Source organism: Hemicordylus capensis, chromosome 2 (genome assembly GCF_027244095.1).
Source record: "Hemicordylus capensis ecotype Gifberg chromosome 2, rHemCap1.1.pri, whole genome shotgun sequence".
In the NCBI taxonomy this organism is placed as follows: Eukaryota; Metazoa; Chordata; class Lepidosauria; order Squamata; family Cordylidae; genus Hemicordylus; species Hemicordylus capensis.
The window spans coordinates 214,985,142-214,999,116 of NC_069658.1; the positions used below are offsets into that span (position 1 = coordinate 214,985,142).

The following is a 13,975-nucleotide window of genomic DNA, read 5'->3' on the forward strand; positions in this document are numbered from 1 at the left end:
TTTCCAGCCTTCCACCATGGGGACTAGGGTTGCTAAATCAACCTTAAGCAGATGGATTAGGGCCGTGATCGCCTTGGCCTATGAGTCTTTGCACCTACCGGTGCCATTGGGGGTTACGGCTCATTCAACGAGGCGTGTCAGTACCTCCGCTGCCTTCTCTGCTCGGGCCCCCTTGGAAGAGATTTGCAAGGTGGCGACGTGGTCTTCAGTGTCACCTTTTGTTAAACATTATAAAATTCCGTCCTTCCACACAGCGCAGGCTGCAGTGGGGAGAACGGTGTTACAGCAGGTGGTTTAGCCATCCGCTTCCCTCCCTGTTTTGTCTGTTGCTTGGGTATGTCCCGTCACGTTAGGATGACCTCCCTATACCATAGAAAAAGAAACATTGGTAGACTTACCGTGAAGGGTTCTTTTTCAGGGTATAGGGAGGTCATCCAGCCCTCCTGCGGATGGAGGCTGTTTGTTGTTTCATAACCTTCAGGGAGGTGGGGCGACTCCCAGGGTTGAAGTTTACCTTTTCTGTTTCCTTGGGTAGTTATGGTTGATGTGCTAGGTGTCAGTTGTCTTTTTTACTTCTTCAGTCTTTAATCTCTACTACAGTCCTGGAACTGGGGATTGACTGACAGCTGCCTGATTATATAAACAGCGCCTGAATTTTGATTGGTCCTGTCTAGAGCATGCAAAGGCTGACAAACCCATCACGTTAGGATGACCTCCCTATACCCTGAAAAAGAACCCTTCACGGGAAGTCTACCAATGTTTCTTTTCCTGCATGCCATGGTCTTGATCCTGTTCTCCCCTTGCAACTGCTGTGTTACCTTAAAAAAAAAAAAGAAGAAGCCAGAAGCATAAATGACCCATTCATTTCATTCAGAAAACTGAAGATCATATCAGGGTCTGTTAAGGATCAATTATGATGTTTAGGAGCAGTTCTGCCAACTGTTTGAGGTGTCTCCCAGTTCTGTGACTGACTAGGGAATAATCGGGACCACCAGCTGATTTGCGTGTATCTTTGTGTACTTGTGTAATTGTTGTGGGTAGCTGTGTTGGCCTATAAGAAAAGATCCAAAGCCTCAGTTCTACCTTGAAGTAAGAGGTCATGGCTTACATAGGGTTAACTTCCACCACTTTGCTCCAATAGACAGGAAATTTCAGGTGGTTTCAGATAACGAAGTCTGTCCCCCTCTCCTATCATGCTCAGGTCTAATTCCCCTGTTCCTTTCTATCTTCGCTCCTAGTTAGACTCCTTGGAGCTCCTGCCCCATTTCTATTTTTCCATGAAATTTCCTGAACAGGGAGATACATTTTATCTTCTAACTCCAGCATGGATCTGGCCTAAACAGGGGATACCTCCAGTGTTCCCTCTAACAGGGATTCCCAGATGTTGTTGACTACAATTCCCAGAATCCTCAAGCAAAAGTCATTGTAGCTGGGGATTCTGCGAGTTGTAGTCAACAACATCTGGGAATCCCTGTTAGAGGGAACACTGGATACCTCGAAGGGTCCCTATCAGAGACTCGAGGGTGAAGATAGAGACAGGACAGGGCAAAGGCAATGCAGCGCCACCGCACCTTACCTCCTCCCCACATGGCTAGAGTGGTGAAGGAGGAAAGGGCTGCCCATTAAAGGGTGTGAAAGGGCAAAGAGAACAAAAGCCCCGTCTCCCTGCTGCTTGGTGACAAAGCAAGTGGCTGTTTACTTCAGGTTGACTGCAACTATTTCCTCGCGTGCAGCAACCAAGGGGAGCCCTAGGCCATGTGCCTCATGTATCGACTGGGGAGAGTGGGGGTTCACTTTCCGTATCCCCAACAGTAATGGCATTGGCTGGAGCTCTCCAACTCGCCCTGTCCACAATGGTGGGTCATACCTTGCACCAGACAGCCCCGTAGCATTAGTCTCCTTGGTGCATTTCTTGCGTCGTTGCAGCCCACACCGCACATTCTCGCAGCTGGGGGTTGGGCGGGTGGCACACTGGGCCCCTTACAGGTGGGCCAGTTATTTGGTGACTGCCCTACCCGCCACCCTTCCAGACCCCATGCATACTGCACAGGGCTCTGCGTCAATGAGCGATTCCCCCCGCCATGCTTCATCACGCTGCCAGATCCCAGACTCACCCTGCCGGGTCATCTGTCTGGACGGGAGGTAAGCAGCACAGAATCCACGCGCCTCACTACCGCCGCTCACTCAATTATGGCAGTGCATGAAAGGAGTGTAGAGCAGCCTCCAACCGTGGCCACGGGCGCAAACATCTGGAGCGCGCCGCAGATTCCCCATCGCTCATTTCCACTCACTCAACTCTAGCAAAGGCAAACTCTGCGCCGAGAGGGAGCACAGAGAAGCCTCCAACAGCGGCCATGGGCGCACACATCATGAGTGCTCTGGAATGTTCAGGAGTGCCAAATAACCACTCAGGCCACAGTGCCTATGAGCCAATCCATGCACGCCATACCTCCAGCCACAGTAGCATCCGCCCTGCCACTCTGGCAGCTGCCAGTGCCCGCCAGTGCGCAGGGGGTAATGGCGGAACCGCTCCCCGCTTATGGGAGCTGGCGCTTGGGCAAAGCCTCGGGCCTCTCGCCCACAAGGCAGGAACTGTAGCGCAAATCCGTGCCCATGAGGCAGAGGCATACAGGGAAGCCGTTGCCCCACAACTGCTCAGTGGATTGCCTACCCGGCAGGATTGCTTACCCTACTCAGCAACTGACAAGTGGGTGCCCAGGTTCCACCAGGAACATGGGGCCACAGAACCAGGGCAGAAAGGGCAAGAGCAGCACATGTCCCAGAGGCATCCATACAGGGGCACCAACCAGAGACGACATCTTCTGGACTTCAAACAGTGAGTAGCTTGCGCGCTGGGATAGAGAAGTCCCTAATGGGACATGTCAGATTGGCTGAGGGGCATATTGGCAAGAGAGCTGGGGGGCAGACTCTAGGGACTTTTCTCGCCCAATCAGCGTGATGTGGGCTTGGGGAATGAGGGCTCTTACAGTCCTCATTCACCTAGTCATGGCAACCCTGACAACAGTTCACTGCTCCCTGCTCATATTGGTTCTGTCTTCACCTGAGAACAGCCCAGACCCTTCACACACCTCTTCTGATTACTATGTGGGCTTGGTGGGAGAGTCCCGCCCCCACACACTGGCGGGTCCACTGCCTCAGGTGTTTTACGGGCTGCTAAAGAGGTTATGGCAGAAATGACGTTACCTAAGGTAGATGTGCCTGTCAGGTTGTTGGTATCAGGGTGCTATCATGAACAATGGTGGGGATGAGCAGCTCAGAGGGCCAGGACAGGAGAGTGTACACTCTTCTCCATATGGCCAATGAGGCGGCAGCCATTTCTGTTTGAGCCTCGGCATCCATATCCTTTTTGCCAGGGCTTCTGCATTACTGGGTCAAGGCCCTTGGGCTGAATAAGCTGTCAAAGGCAGCTGCCTTCTTGGCGGACGCTAGCCTAAATTCCATCCAGGCATTCCCTAGACCAGGCACCCCCAAACTGTGGCCCTTCAGATGTTGCTGAACTACAACTCCCAGCATCCCTAAACCCAATTTTTTGTGCCTGGATATATTGGAAGTTGTAGTTCAGCAACATCTGGAGGGCCGCAGTTTGGGGATGCCTGCCCTAGACCTATGACAGTGAACGCGGCCCGTCATAGGACCCTATGGCTCAAGTACTGGCAGGTGGATGCTAACTCCAGACCAATTCAGCCTCCACACCCTTCAAGGGGGCAAGCTTTCTTGAATACACTCCCGGTGGAGACTGGGGACAAGAAGCAGTCTTCAGGGTGCAAGGAGGTTAATCATTCCTCATTAACTCTCACTCCCCCATGCTTTCAGGGCACAGAGTTATTCTAATTCTAATCTATTCTAATCATGCTACAGTTAGGATCAGCTGGATTGACACACAGTCTTGAGCAAGCTTCTGAGTTCTGAAGACCTTTCATCCAGCAGTTCTGATGAAAGTTCTGAAGAACTCAAAAGCTTGCTTAAGTTTTTGTGTCATTTTGGTTGATCCTAAATAATAGTATACTAGAATTGTGACTTCTGAAAAAGGGTATCCGGATTTGGCTGTCTGGCTGTGTTCATCTTTGTGTCTCTTGTTGCACGCTATAATCACAGCTGCACAGTATGTCATGCTCCCAGGCTAGATGAGTACTATTGATGCTTCAGAACAGACACAGAGTTTCAGTAGCAATTAGTAGCACTACCTACAAACCTGCCTAACTTGGCAGTTTATAGAAGTGGTTAAGCCTGTCTCATTTTAAAGATCTAAATAAAACTTGTTTTGTCACAGAATTTTGCTGTGTTTATTTCTAAATTGCAAGGAAGACATGAATCCAAACCAAAAACTGGTTCAGAGAGATGTTTGTCAGAGAACCCGAATGGAAGCCAATCAGTGTTCCCTGTAACAGGGATTCCCAGATGTTGTTGATTACAGCTCCCAGAATCCCCCAGCCTTTGGCCGAGGATTCTGATAATTGTAGTCAACAACATCTGGGAATTCCTGTTACAGGGAACACTGAACCCAATCCTAAAGTCTCTTGGTTGCATTGAACCTGAATCATTTGGACTACAACTTCCATCACCCCCCAGACACAGTGGCCTTTGACTGGGAATGATCAGAGTTAAAGCATCTGGGGACGCAAGTTTGAGAACTACTGTGGTAAGGGGTTCAAAATAAAGCCCTCTCCACTCATTTTTTCCAAGACACTATACGATTACAGCGCCCAAAGCAGGAGTGAAAGTTTTGCCATGGTGCATCACTCACCCTCCCTGCTGCCCTCATCACAGTTGCAGCATTTGTCTGAAGAGGCCAAAGCTGTAAGCATGATCACACCAGTTTCCATGATGAGCAGGCTGATCATAGCGGAATCCAACATTTTGTTTCAAGGCAAACATTTGAGTTCTCTGGAGATTTTGCTTTTTGCTTTTTCCAGAATTTCATGTCATGCAGTTTTATGTTTTTTAGTATTGATGTCTCCTTTACTGCATAGAAAAGAACACCTTATGCAGTTCAAAAGGTTTATTTGCTCCTTAAAAGTTGAAGTAGTAGAGGTATGGGGCAGGGAAAGGAACTCCTATGTATTTGTTTCATTGGTTGTGAACTTACCTTTTTATTTTGATGGTTGATGGCAAAATATCTTAACTACTTTTAAGTAATTAGGCTCTGTAAGCAGTGTTCCTTCATTTTTTTCATCTGTGTGTGGAATGTTGGTGTGTGTGCACATGCAGTAGTGTTTTCCTGATTCAACCTGAGTGGGATTTAAAATTAACTGAGCAGAATAAAAAAACTTGTGAGCATACACACGCACACAGTCTTTAGAGGGAACACTGTAAGTTAACTCTGAGTCAATGACACACACTGTTCCAATGTTCTTCTCATGCTGAACACAAGGATATGGGAAAATTTTCTTTGGAGCTGTTTCTGATTTCATTTTCTGTTCATGTTTTAGAAATGTAGTAGTTTGCATATTTTTATGTTGGAAGTGCTGGGTATGAGTAATACCTGCCTTTCTAGCAAAGCCCCTTTGCTCTCCTATGGAGTCTTCAAATTGAGTTGGGCTTCAGCAGTTCTCTGATTGCTTTCATGTGAAATACTTTAGGGAAAACAATACTGGAAGTGCTTCAGGATTTGTTAAGTGTGGCTACAATTGTTTCTAGTCCCTTAGACTAGATATCTGAAACTTCTTGCTTAATTGATTGCCATTGCAATCAAGAGCCCCTGGTGGTGCAGTGGTAAAACTGCCGCCCTGTAACCAGAAGGTTACAAGTTCGATCCTGACCAGGGGCTCAAGGTTGACTCAGCCTTCCATCCTTCCGAGGTCGGTAAAATGAGTACCCAGAATGTTGGGGGGCAATATGCTAAATCATTGTAAACCGCTTAGAGAGCTTCCAGCTATAGAGTTGTATATAAATGTAAGTGCTATTGCTATTGCTATTGCAGAATATGTGGCCTTTAAGAGAAACCTCCACTTCCTTTGAAGATGGGATGATGTGTTATTGGCAAGGCCAAAGTCTTTTTGTTGCTCTTGGAATAAATATGTTAAGAATGGAAATAGGGTGGAAAATGGTTGATACTCCATTATGTCTGACACACAAACCTCTCATTCAAGTGCTTTCTCTCTTTCTTTCTCTACAGTAAGGCAGTACATTACTTGACAAATCCCAGGCACCCGGGAGGGACCCCTAACCCCTAGAAATTTAACTGTGGTGCCTAAGCAAGGATATTCAGAGAGTTATTTAATAAAATATTTATTTGTCCCAGGCAGCCCTGTTTCTGTTTTAAGCATGTTACTTGTAAAGGGAATGAAGAAGAGCCCATTTCTCCCCACCCCCCGCTCCACAGTGTGGTAATTTTGTTCAAGTGTCCATTGCCTGGCTCCTAAAACCTTAAGCTGGCTCCTAGATTAAAAAATAAGAATTGTCAAGGCCTGGGATAAGAAGTGTTCCTTGCACTCAGATGCCTCCTTCCACTCCCATACAGCGTCTGAGCGAATTCTGCAGTCATATGAATGAATATCCTGGGTATTTCACCTGTCACAATATTTAGGGTATGGTATTGTAGATGTATCTGCTGAAGTTAAAGTGATAGGTTTGGGTTTAGTTGGGAAGAGTGTGTGCTTTTGAGCTGTTGCTTCTGTTCTCTTGCATGCAAGCTTCCTAAATATCCTGAAGGAAGAAATTTACACACACATCCCATACCCACACTTGTTTTGGACCCAACCTCCCAACCTTCTGCTTTTGCCCCTGAACATAAAATGCAAGAGAACTTGAGCTGTGTTTACTTTACCTGAACGCACATTTCCTGCATGTGTGCTTGGGGTGGGGGAGAAGATTTTGCGCCTCCATGCCAGTTTTGCTTCCTCCTTTCTTGCCTTGCAACTGCTTTCCTGTTAACTTTGTAGAGCAGCTACTTAATTGGCTTGCTGTTCAGCAGTATAAACTATCTCAGTTTGGTGGTAGTCTTGCTAAATAAATGGCCTCTTTGCTCAGTCATGTATCAGTCTTCAGATGTGTGTTTTGGTTTGTGCAAGAGAGAAGGATGACATGTATTTTCAAGAGAGAGTGCAAGTGGTGTTTCCTGGCCATGGCCCACGTCACTGCCCTGCTGCGTTTTACTTCCACTTTCTGTCTGAAACTGCTTGGGAAAACATGAAGTCTTGTACACATTTGCCTACAGCAGTGTGGCTCTCTTCAAGTTGTGGTGGCAGTCACAAAGAGCTTCCAAAGGGTAACTAAAATAAAGTGATTTGCATAGGCTCAGTAACTGTGCATTGTTTGTGAGAAAAACAAAGGCCATATGGTATGAGTTTACAATGCTGCAGGGAGAAGCTGTGGGTGTGATCTGAAAGGGGTCCTGGAATTGCTAGAAGGTAATGGGATTGAAAATAAGAAGCTGCCTTATAAGGCCCTTGGTCCTTCTAGCTCAGTATTGTATGACTGTCAGTGGTTGTCCAGGGTTTTAGTCAGGGGTCTTTCCCAGAGCTACCTGGAGATGCTGCCAGTGATTAAACCTGGGACCCTTTGCGTGAAAAGCGGTTGCTCTAACTACTGAGCTATGGTATTCTCCTTCTGAACCTAGGAGTCTGCTTTTGACTAACTTAGATCCTTGGTCCACTTAGCTGAGTATTATCTGCTCTGATTTGCAGCAACTTCCCTGAGTTTCAGATGGGGGTCTTTTTCAAGCCTGTCTGGAGATGTAGGGGATCTGGGACCTTCTGCCTGCAAAGCATCGGTTCTACTATTGAGCTATGGATGGTCCTAGTGAACATATGAAGCTTCCTTCTTCTATGTGGTCTCTACACGAATGGACTTTGCGCCTGCGCAGAGATCACATCGGAGCTTCCAAGCTAGAGTTCTTAGCTTTTGGCGGTAACCTCGCCCTCTCGGTATATAGCCGGCTGCGCGGGCTTCCCTCTCCAGTCTTTCTTCATCCGCAATAGAAGACACATCATTGAGCACTCCTTGCTAGACTATGCTGTTGAGTATTCACCCTTACCGGTTTTTACCCTATATTTTGTTCAGTATTCCCCTTCGGTAGTATCTCTGGTACCCCCCCCCCCCTTCCTCAAAGTTCTTTCTCGAGTTCGCTGTTACATCGTGGCCTTCGGGCCCGGCATGTTACGGTTTCTCCGCTCTTTTTCTGGCCTATGGCCAAGACTACAAACTTTAAGCAGTGTGGTCACTGCAAATCTCTGGCTCAGATCTTCCGGCCTTATGCCCGATGCTAGGTCCAGGGTGGAAGATCTTCCATTTGACGGCTCAGAGAAAAGACGGAGAAAAGATGGCTCAGAGAAAAGATGGAGAAAAGACGGATGATACACTCCAGAAAGTGCAGAAACTTCATAACACGGCCCTCTCTATGAGGTTTCAACAATCCTCATCCCAGCCTTACAAGCCTCAGAAATGGCAGCAACAGCCATACTCCTCCAAACACCATTACTACCAACCACAGGACAGGTCCTTTCGCTCTGCCAGGTACCAGCCATACAGAAAGCGCTCCAACTTTACCGGCTCGAAGCAGCAGCTACGCTCTAAGGGGTCACAGCCCCAGACTAAGAGACAATGACTTAAAATCCACTCCCCGGTTTGGCACCAGACTCTCCACCTTCATCTCCACCTGGCAGAACATCACCTCCGACTCCTGGGCCCTTACCATCATGCTGGTCGGCTATGCTATAGAGTTTGCATCCACCCCACCATACAATCCCCCACTCTTCACACTGGCCACACCTGCTCTGCTTGCGGAAGTCGACTCTCTACTTACAAAATCGGCAATAGAACTGGTTCACAACCCGTAATCACCAAGTTTCCACTCCCGATACTTCACAGTGCCCAAACCAGACGGCTCTCTTCGCCCCATCCTGGATCTCCGGGAGCTGAACTTCGGGAGCTGTCACATACCGCAGGTTTCGAATGGTCACCATTCCCCACCATCATCTACACAGGAATCAGTGGTTCGTCTCAGTAGGCCTCGGAGATGCCTACTATCATGTCACCATCAGACCTCAACACCGTCATTTCCTCTGCCTCCAGATAGTGGACACAACTTACCAATTCCGTGCCCTGCCCTTCGGGTTGGCATCCGCATCGTGGGTGTTCACCAAAGTATGGCTCCAGTGGTGGCGGCCCTGTAACAGAACATTCAAATTTTTCCATAGCTCAACGACTGGCTCGTGGTAGCCAACAACCCGCAGTCGCTACTCAGGGACCTCCACACAGTCATCAACCTCCTTTCCAACCTTCTTCAGGTGAATTATGAAAAGTTGAAACTCGGCCCTTCTAGAACGATAGAACTTCTGGGGATCCTCTTTGACTCCATCCAGTCAAAAATTTCCTTCCTCAGCGCAAGATTCAAGCTATCCTGGACATGTCATCCTACCTCCTTTACCACCCATGTCAACCAGCACGAACAATCCAGTGCCTATTAGGCCACATGGCTTCCACCACCTACGTCCTCCCTCACACCCGTCTACGTGCCACGACTCTTAAACACTGGTTCCTTTCAGTGTTCTCTCCACACAAGGATTCCCTCACCAACTCCCTAAGGATCCTGCCTCGGGTCCTACATTCACTGCTGTGGTGGATGTATCCTGACAACCTCAGCGTCGGCTCCCCCTTCCAGCCCCCACGTCATGCCCTTCTACTCACCACGGACGCGTCCATGGAAGGTTGGGGTGCCCACGCCAACGATCACAACATCCACGGCATCTGGTTCCGGACCGAAGCTACCCACCATATCAATTACCTCAAGCTGCTAGCCATATTCAAGGCACTAAAGGCCTTCCTTCCCCTAATATGGGGCTCCCACATCCTGGTCCAAATGGACAATACTACCGCCAAGGCTTACCTGAACAGGCAAGGCAGCACCTCCTCTAGCTTCCTCCTGTTCCTGGCCATGGAAATGTGGTTCTGGTGCATTCGCCATGGCGTCACCCCCCGGCGGTCCATATTCAGGGCCAGGACAACGTCATGTCCAACAGGCTGAGCAGGACTCAAACAACATCACACGAATGGCAACTACATCCCCCCACGCTCCGCTCCCTCTTCCGCCACTGGTTCCTCCCAGAAATAGACCTCTTTGCATCAGAGACGAATGCGCAATGTCACCTATTTTGCTCCAGGTCTGGGATCGGACCCAACTCTCTGGCGGACACGTTTGCCATGAACTGGACGGGACTTCTAGTCTATGCCTTCCCTCCAATTCTTCTGCTTCCTCGAGTCCTTCAGAAAATCTCCCAGGACTGCCCGCATTGCATACTCATTGCCCCTTAGTGGCCCAGGAGGCCCTGGTTCCCCTGCCTCCTCTGCCTATCTAACCATCAGTACCACCGCTTGCTGCACACACCTCGCCTCCTCTCCCTGCAAGGGGGTCACCTCCTCCATCCGGATTTACAGCGCCTCCATCTCACGGCTTGGCACATAGTCCCTACCTGCCCGTAGATCTACAAAGAATAGTCAATGCCTCGCACAAACCTTCTACCGTCGCCTCCAATTCCCATAAATGGTCACGTTTTCAGAACTTTCTAAAGGATAGAGAAGTTCCAGTACACTCCGTCTCTGTAGAACATGTTTGTTCATATTTATTGTACCTCAAGGAAGCCGGACTTAAGATGCCTTCCTTGCACGTTCATCTTGCAGCCATAGTGGCTAACTCCCCGCCGTCTACGCCATCATGGTTCCAACACCCTACGGTCAATCGTTTCCTTAAAGGACTCACTCATCTCTATCCGGAACCGCCAGTCATAGCCCCTGCTTGGGACCTGATCTTAGTGCTCTCCTCCCTTATGTTCCTCCCGTCGAATCCATGGCTACAATTTCTCTCAACCTCCTTTCCGGTAAAGTAGCCTTCCTCATGGCCATCACTTCGGCCAGGCAGGTCAGTGAACTCAGGGCACTTAGAGTTGACCCACCTTACCTGGTTTTCCACAAAGAAAAAGTCGTCCTTAGGCCGGACATTGCCTTCCTGCCGAAGGTAGTCACTTCGTTTCACCGCTCCCAATCTCCTTACCTGCGTTCTTCTTGGAGCCGTCGACTGAGGCTGAACGACGCCTCCACACTCTCAACGTTCGCAGGTCGTTCACCTTCTACGTAGACTGAACATCCGCTCTCCGCACCTCCAACTCTCTCTTCGTGCTTCACTCTGGACCCAACAGCGGCAAGCAGGCTTCTACACAGACTATATCCAGATGGGTGGTTTGCACCATCTCTCTAGCATACCAGATTTCCAGGAAGCCTCTCCTGTCCTCCATCAAAGCACACTCAACAAGGGTGGTCGTGGCTCCCACTGCCTTTGACAGGTCCATTCCTTTGGATGTTATCTGCCAGGCGGCTATGTGGGCTTTGAAGCACTCATTCATTCATTCAGCACTATGCCCTGGATGTCCAAGCCAGAAAAGACATGGCGTTTGGCAGGGCGATATTACAATCCAGCTTCGCCTGATCCCTCCTCCGGGTGAGCACGGCCCGGGTGCAGCTTGCTATGTGCCCATTTGTGTAAAGCACAGAGACCACGTTGAAGAACGACAGGTTGCTTACCTGTAACTTGGGTTCTTCTAGTGGTCGTCTGTGCTCTTACATGCCCACCCATCCTCCCCTCTTCTAATGTCTTTTCTGTTAGTCTTTCAGATTGGTGGACTCAGAAGATTGGAGAGGGAAGCCCGCGCAGCCGCCTATACACCATGGGGGCGGGGTTACCGCCAAAAGCTAAGAACTCTAGCTTGGAAGCTCCGATGTGATCTCTGCGCAGGCGCAAAGCCCATTCGTGTAAGAGCACAGATGACCACTAGAAGAACCCAAGTTACAGGTAAGCAACCTGTCGTTATCCATCTTGTTCAGTGTTATCATCACTAACTAGCAGCAGTTCTCCAGGGAGGGGGCTTCCTCTGCCCTCCCTCGAGATTTTGGGGGTTGAACCTGAGCTTTCTGCATGCAAAACATGCTGTTCTTTCTTCCTTGGATGGGATGTACACAACAAGACTATGTCTATTCCATAAAACACACACCATCACGAAAAGCCGTCTTTTGTGGTGATTGCATGCTTGTATTTGACATTGCATTAATTCTATATTTGCTTGAAGGAGGCTCAGGACTGCAGAACTTTGATCCTCATAATAGCGTGTCTTGCTGCTTGTGTTGCAATGCTGCCTTATCAGAGCACAGAATAAAAGCCTTGCTCCCCAGTATGAGTGAGGTGCTCTTTGCTGCAGTCACAGTTGATAAAGCATTTGGAAGGGAAATGCATTCCTTGTTATATAAAAACTTGCATCAGCTGCACTGCTTAGCATGCTGAGTTCTCACACAGAGTGGCACACGGAATCCTTCACTTACTACAAGAAGGTGTTGCCTTGCTGTGCTGCTTATAATTGGAGGTGGAGAGAAGCAGGAGCACTGCCTTTCTCCCTTCCCTTCCCCACAGTGGGTTCTATAGTTAGCTGTTGTAATGAGCTTAATTAGGTTAATTAGCTGAACATACCTCTCAGCTAGCATTGTCTGGGGGGCCTGTAAAGAGGTGCTACTTGAGCTTAAGGCCGTGTTTCTCAGAGAGGTGCAGGTTCTTTCCTGCTTGGTTTTTGTGGCTTGGGATTGGCCCAGGAGCTTCACTCACCTCCCTGGTCTTTTTGGATCTGGCAGCCAAGGTGGCTTCCAGCACTATCAACAATCCTGGTGACTCCTTGTTTGTTTCTGCTTTTGTGATGGCTTGGCATGGCAAGAGCATCCAACTAGGTATGGAATTGGGAACAGCAGTTGGGATGGTGGTTTTGTTGGGTGGCCACAAAACTCTTGAGTTTTAGAGGCTGAATAGCTTTTGGAAGCAGGACTGATATAGGGATATAAAATGACTTGCCATTTTAAAATACTGCAGTAAAGTTTTACTAATGATCTTTAGTAGCTAGCAGGGGGAGTGGAGGCAGCCACCTAATGGCACAGCGGGGAAGTAACTTGCCTAGGGAGCAAGAGGTTGCCAATTCGAATCCCCACTGGTATGCGATATAGGAAGTTGCTGAAAGGCATCATCTCATACTGCACAGGAGGAGGCAATGGTAAACTCCTCCTGTATTCTACCAAAGACAACCACAGGGCTCTGTTAGAACCCTTGGTAGCACGCTATGATGCATTTGCACAGCACTTTGAGAGTAAAGTTGCTCGCATTCGCCACAAGTTGGGCACTATGGCTGATGCAGGATCATTGGGAGAGGTGCCCAGAGTAAAACCTGGTCTAGTTTTGCTGGAGGAGTTTCAATTAATGATCTCTGAGGATGTGGACAAGTTGTACAGCCAATCACGTGTATGCTTGACCCTTGCATTATGTGGCTTATTAAATCTAGTAAGGAGGGAATTTTAGTGGGGTCCAGCAGGTTCTAAATGCCCCATTGAAAGAGGGAGTGGTCCCAGCTTCATTGAAGCAATTTATTATTTGACCACTCCTAAAGAAACCCAGTCTGGACCCAGAGGATGTAAACAACTATATAGGTCTGTGGCCAATATTCCCTTCCTAGGCAGGGGGTGCTTGAGCGTGTAGTGGCTGACCAGCACCAGACACTCCTGGAGGAAAAGGACTATCTGGATCCATTTCAATCAGGCTTCAGGCCCCAGCTTTGGAACAGAAACTGCTTGGGTTGCCCTGTGGGATGACCTATGCAGAGAGAGAGAGATGGGGAGAGTGCAACCCTGTTAATTCTCTTGGATCTCTCAGTGGCTTTTGACACCATTGACCATGGTATCCTTTTGGATAGGCTGGCTTAATTGGATGTGGGAGGCACTGTTTTGGAGGTGGTTCCACTCCTACTTCGAGGACTGTTCCCAAAAGGTGGTGCTAGGGAACTACCTCTCAGCCCCTTGGCAGTTATGCTATGGGGTTCGTTGTTACGTTGAGACACTCAGTTGGATCTCTCTTTTTCATTAGATGCAGGTGAAGCAGTGATTGTCCTGAATCAGGGCTTGGATGCAGTAATGGGCTGGATGAGGGTGAATAAGC

The 13,975-nt window shown here is 48.7% G+C and overlaps 1 protein-coding gene across 3 annotated transcripts in view; it reads left to right on the top strand.

Moving 5' to 3' along the window:
• The window catches only part of KDM4B (lysine demethylase 4B), a 246,379-nt gene that overhangs the window by 25,608 nt on the left and 206,796 nt on the right, over positions 1-13,975 (top strand). The gene's annotated exons all lie outside the window — the stretch shown is intronic.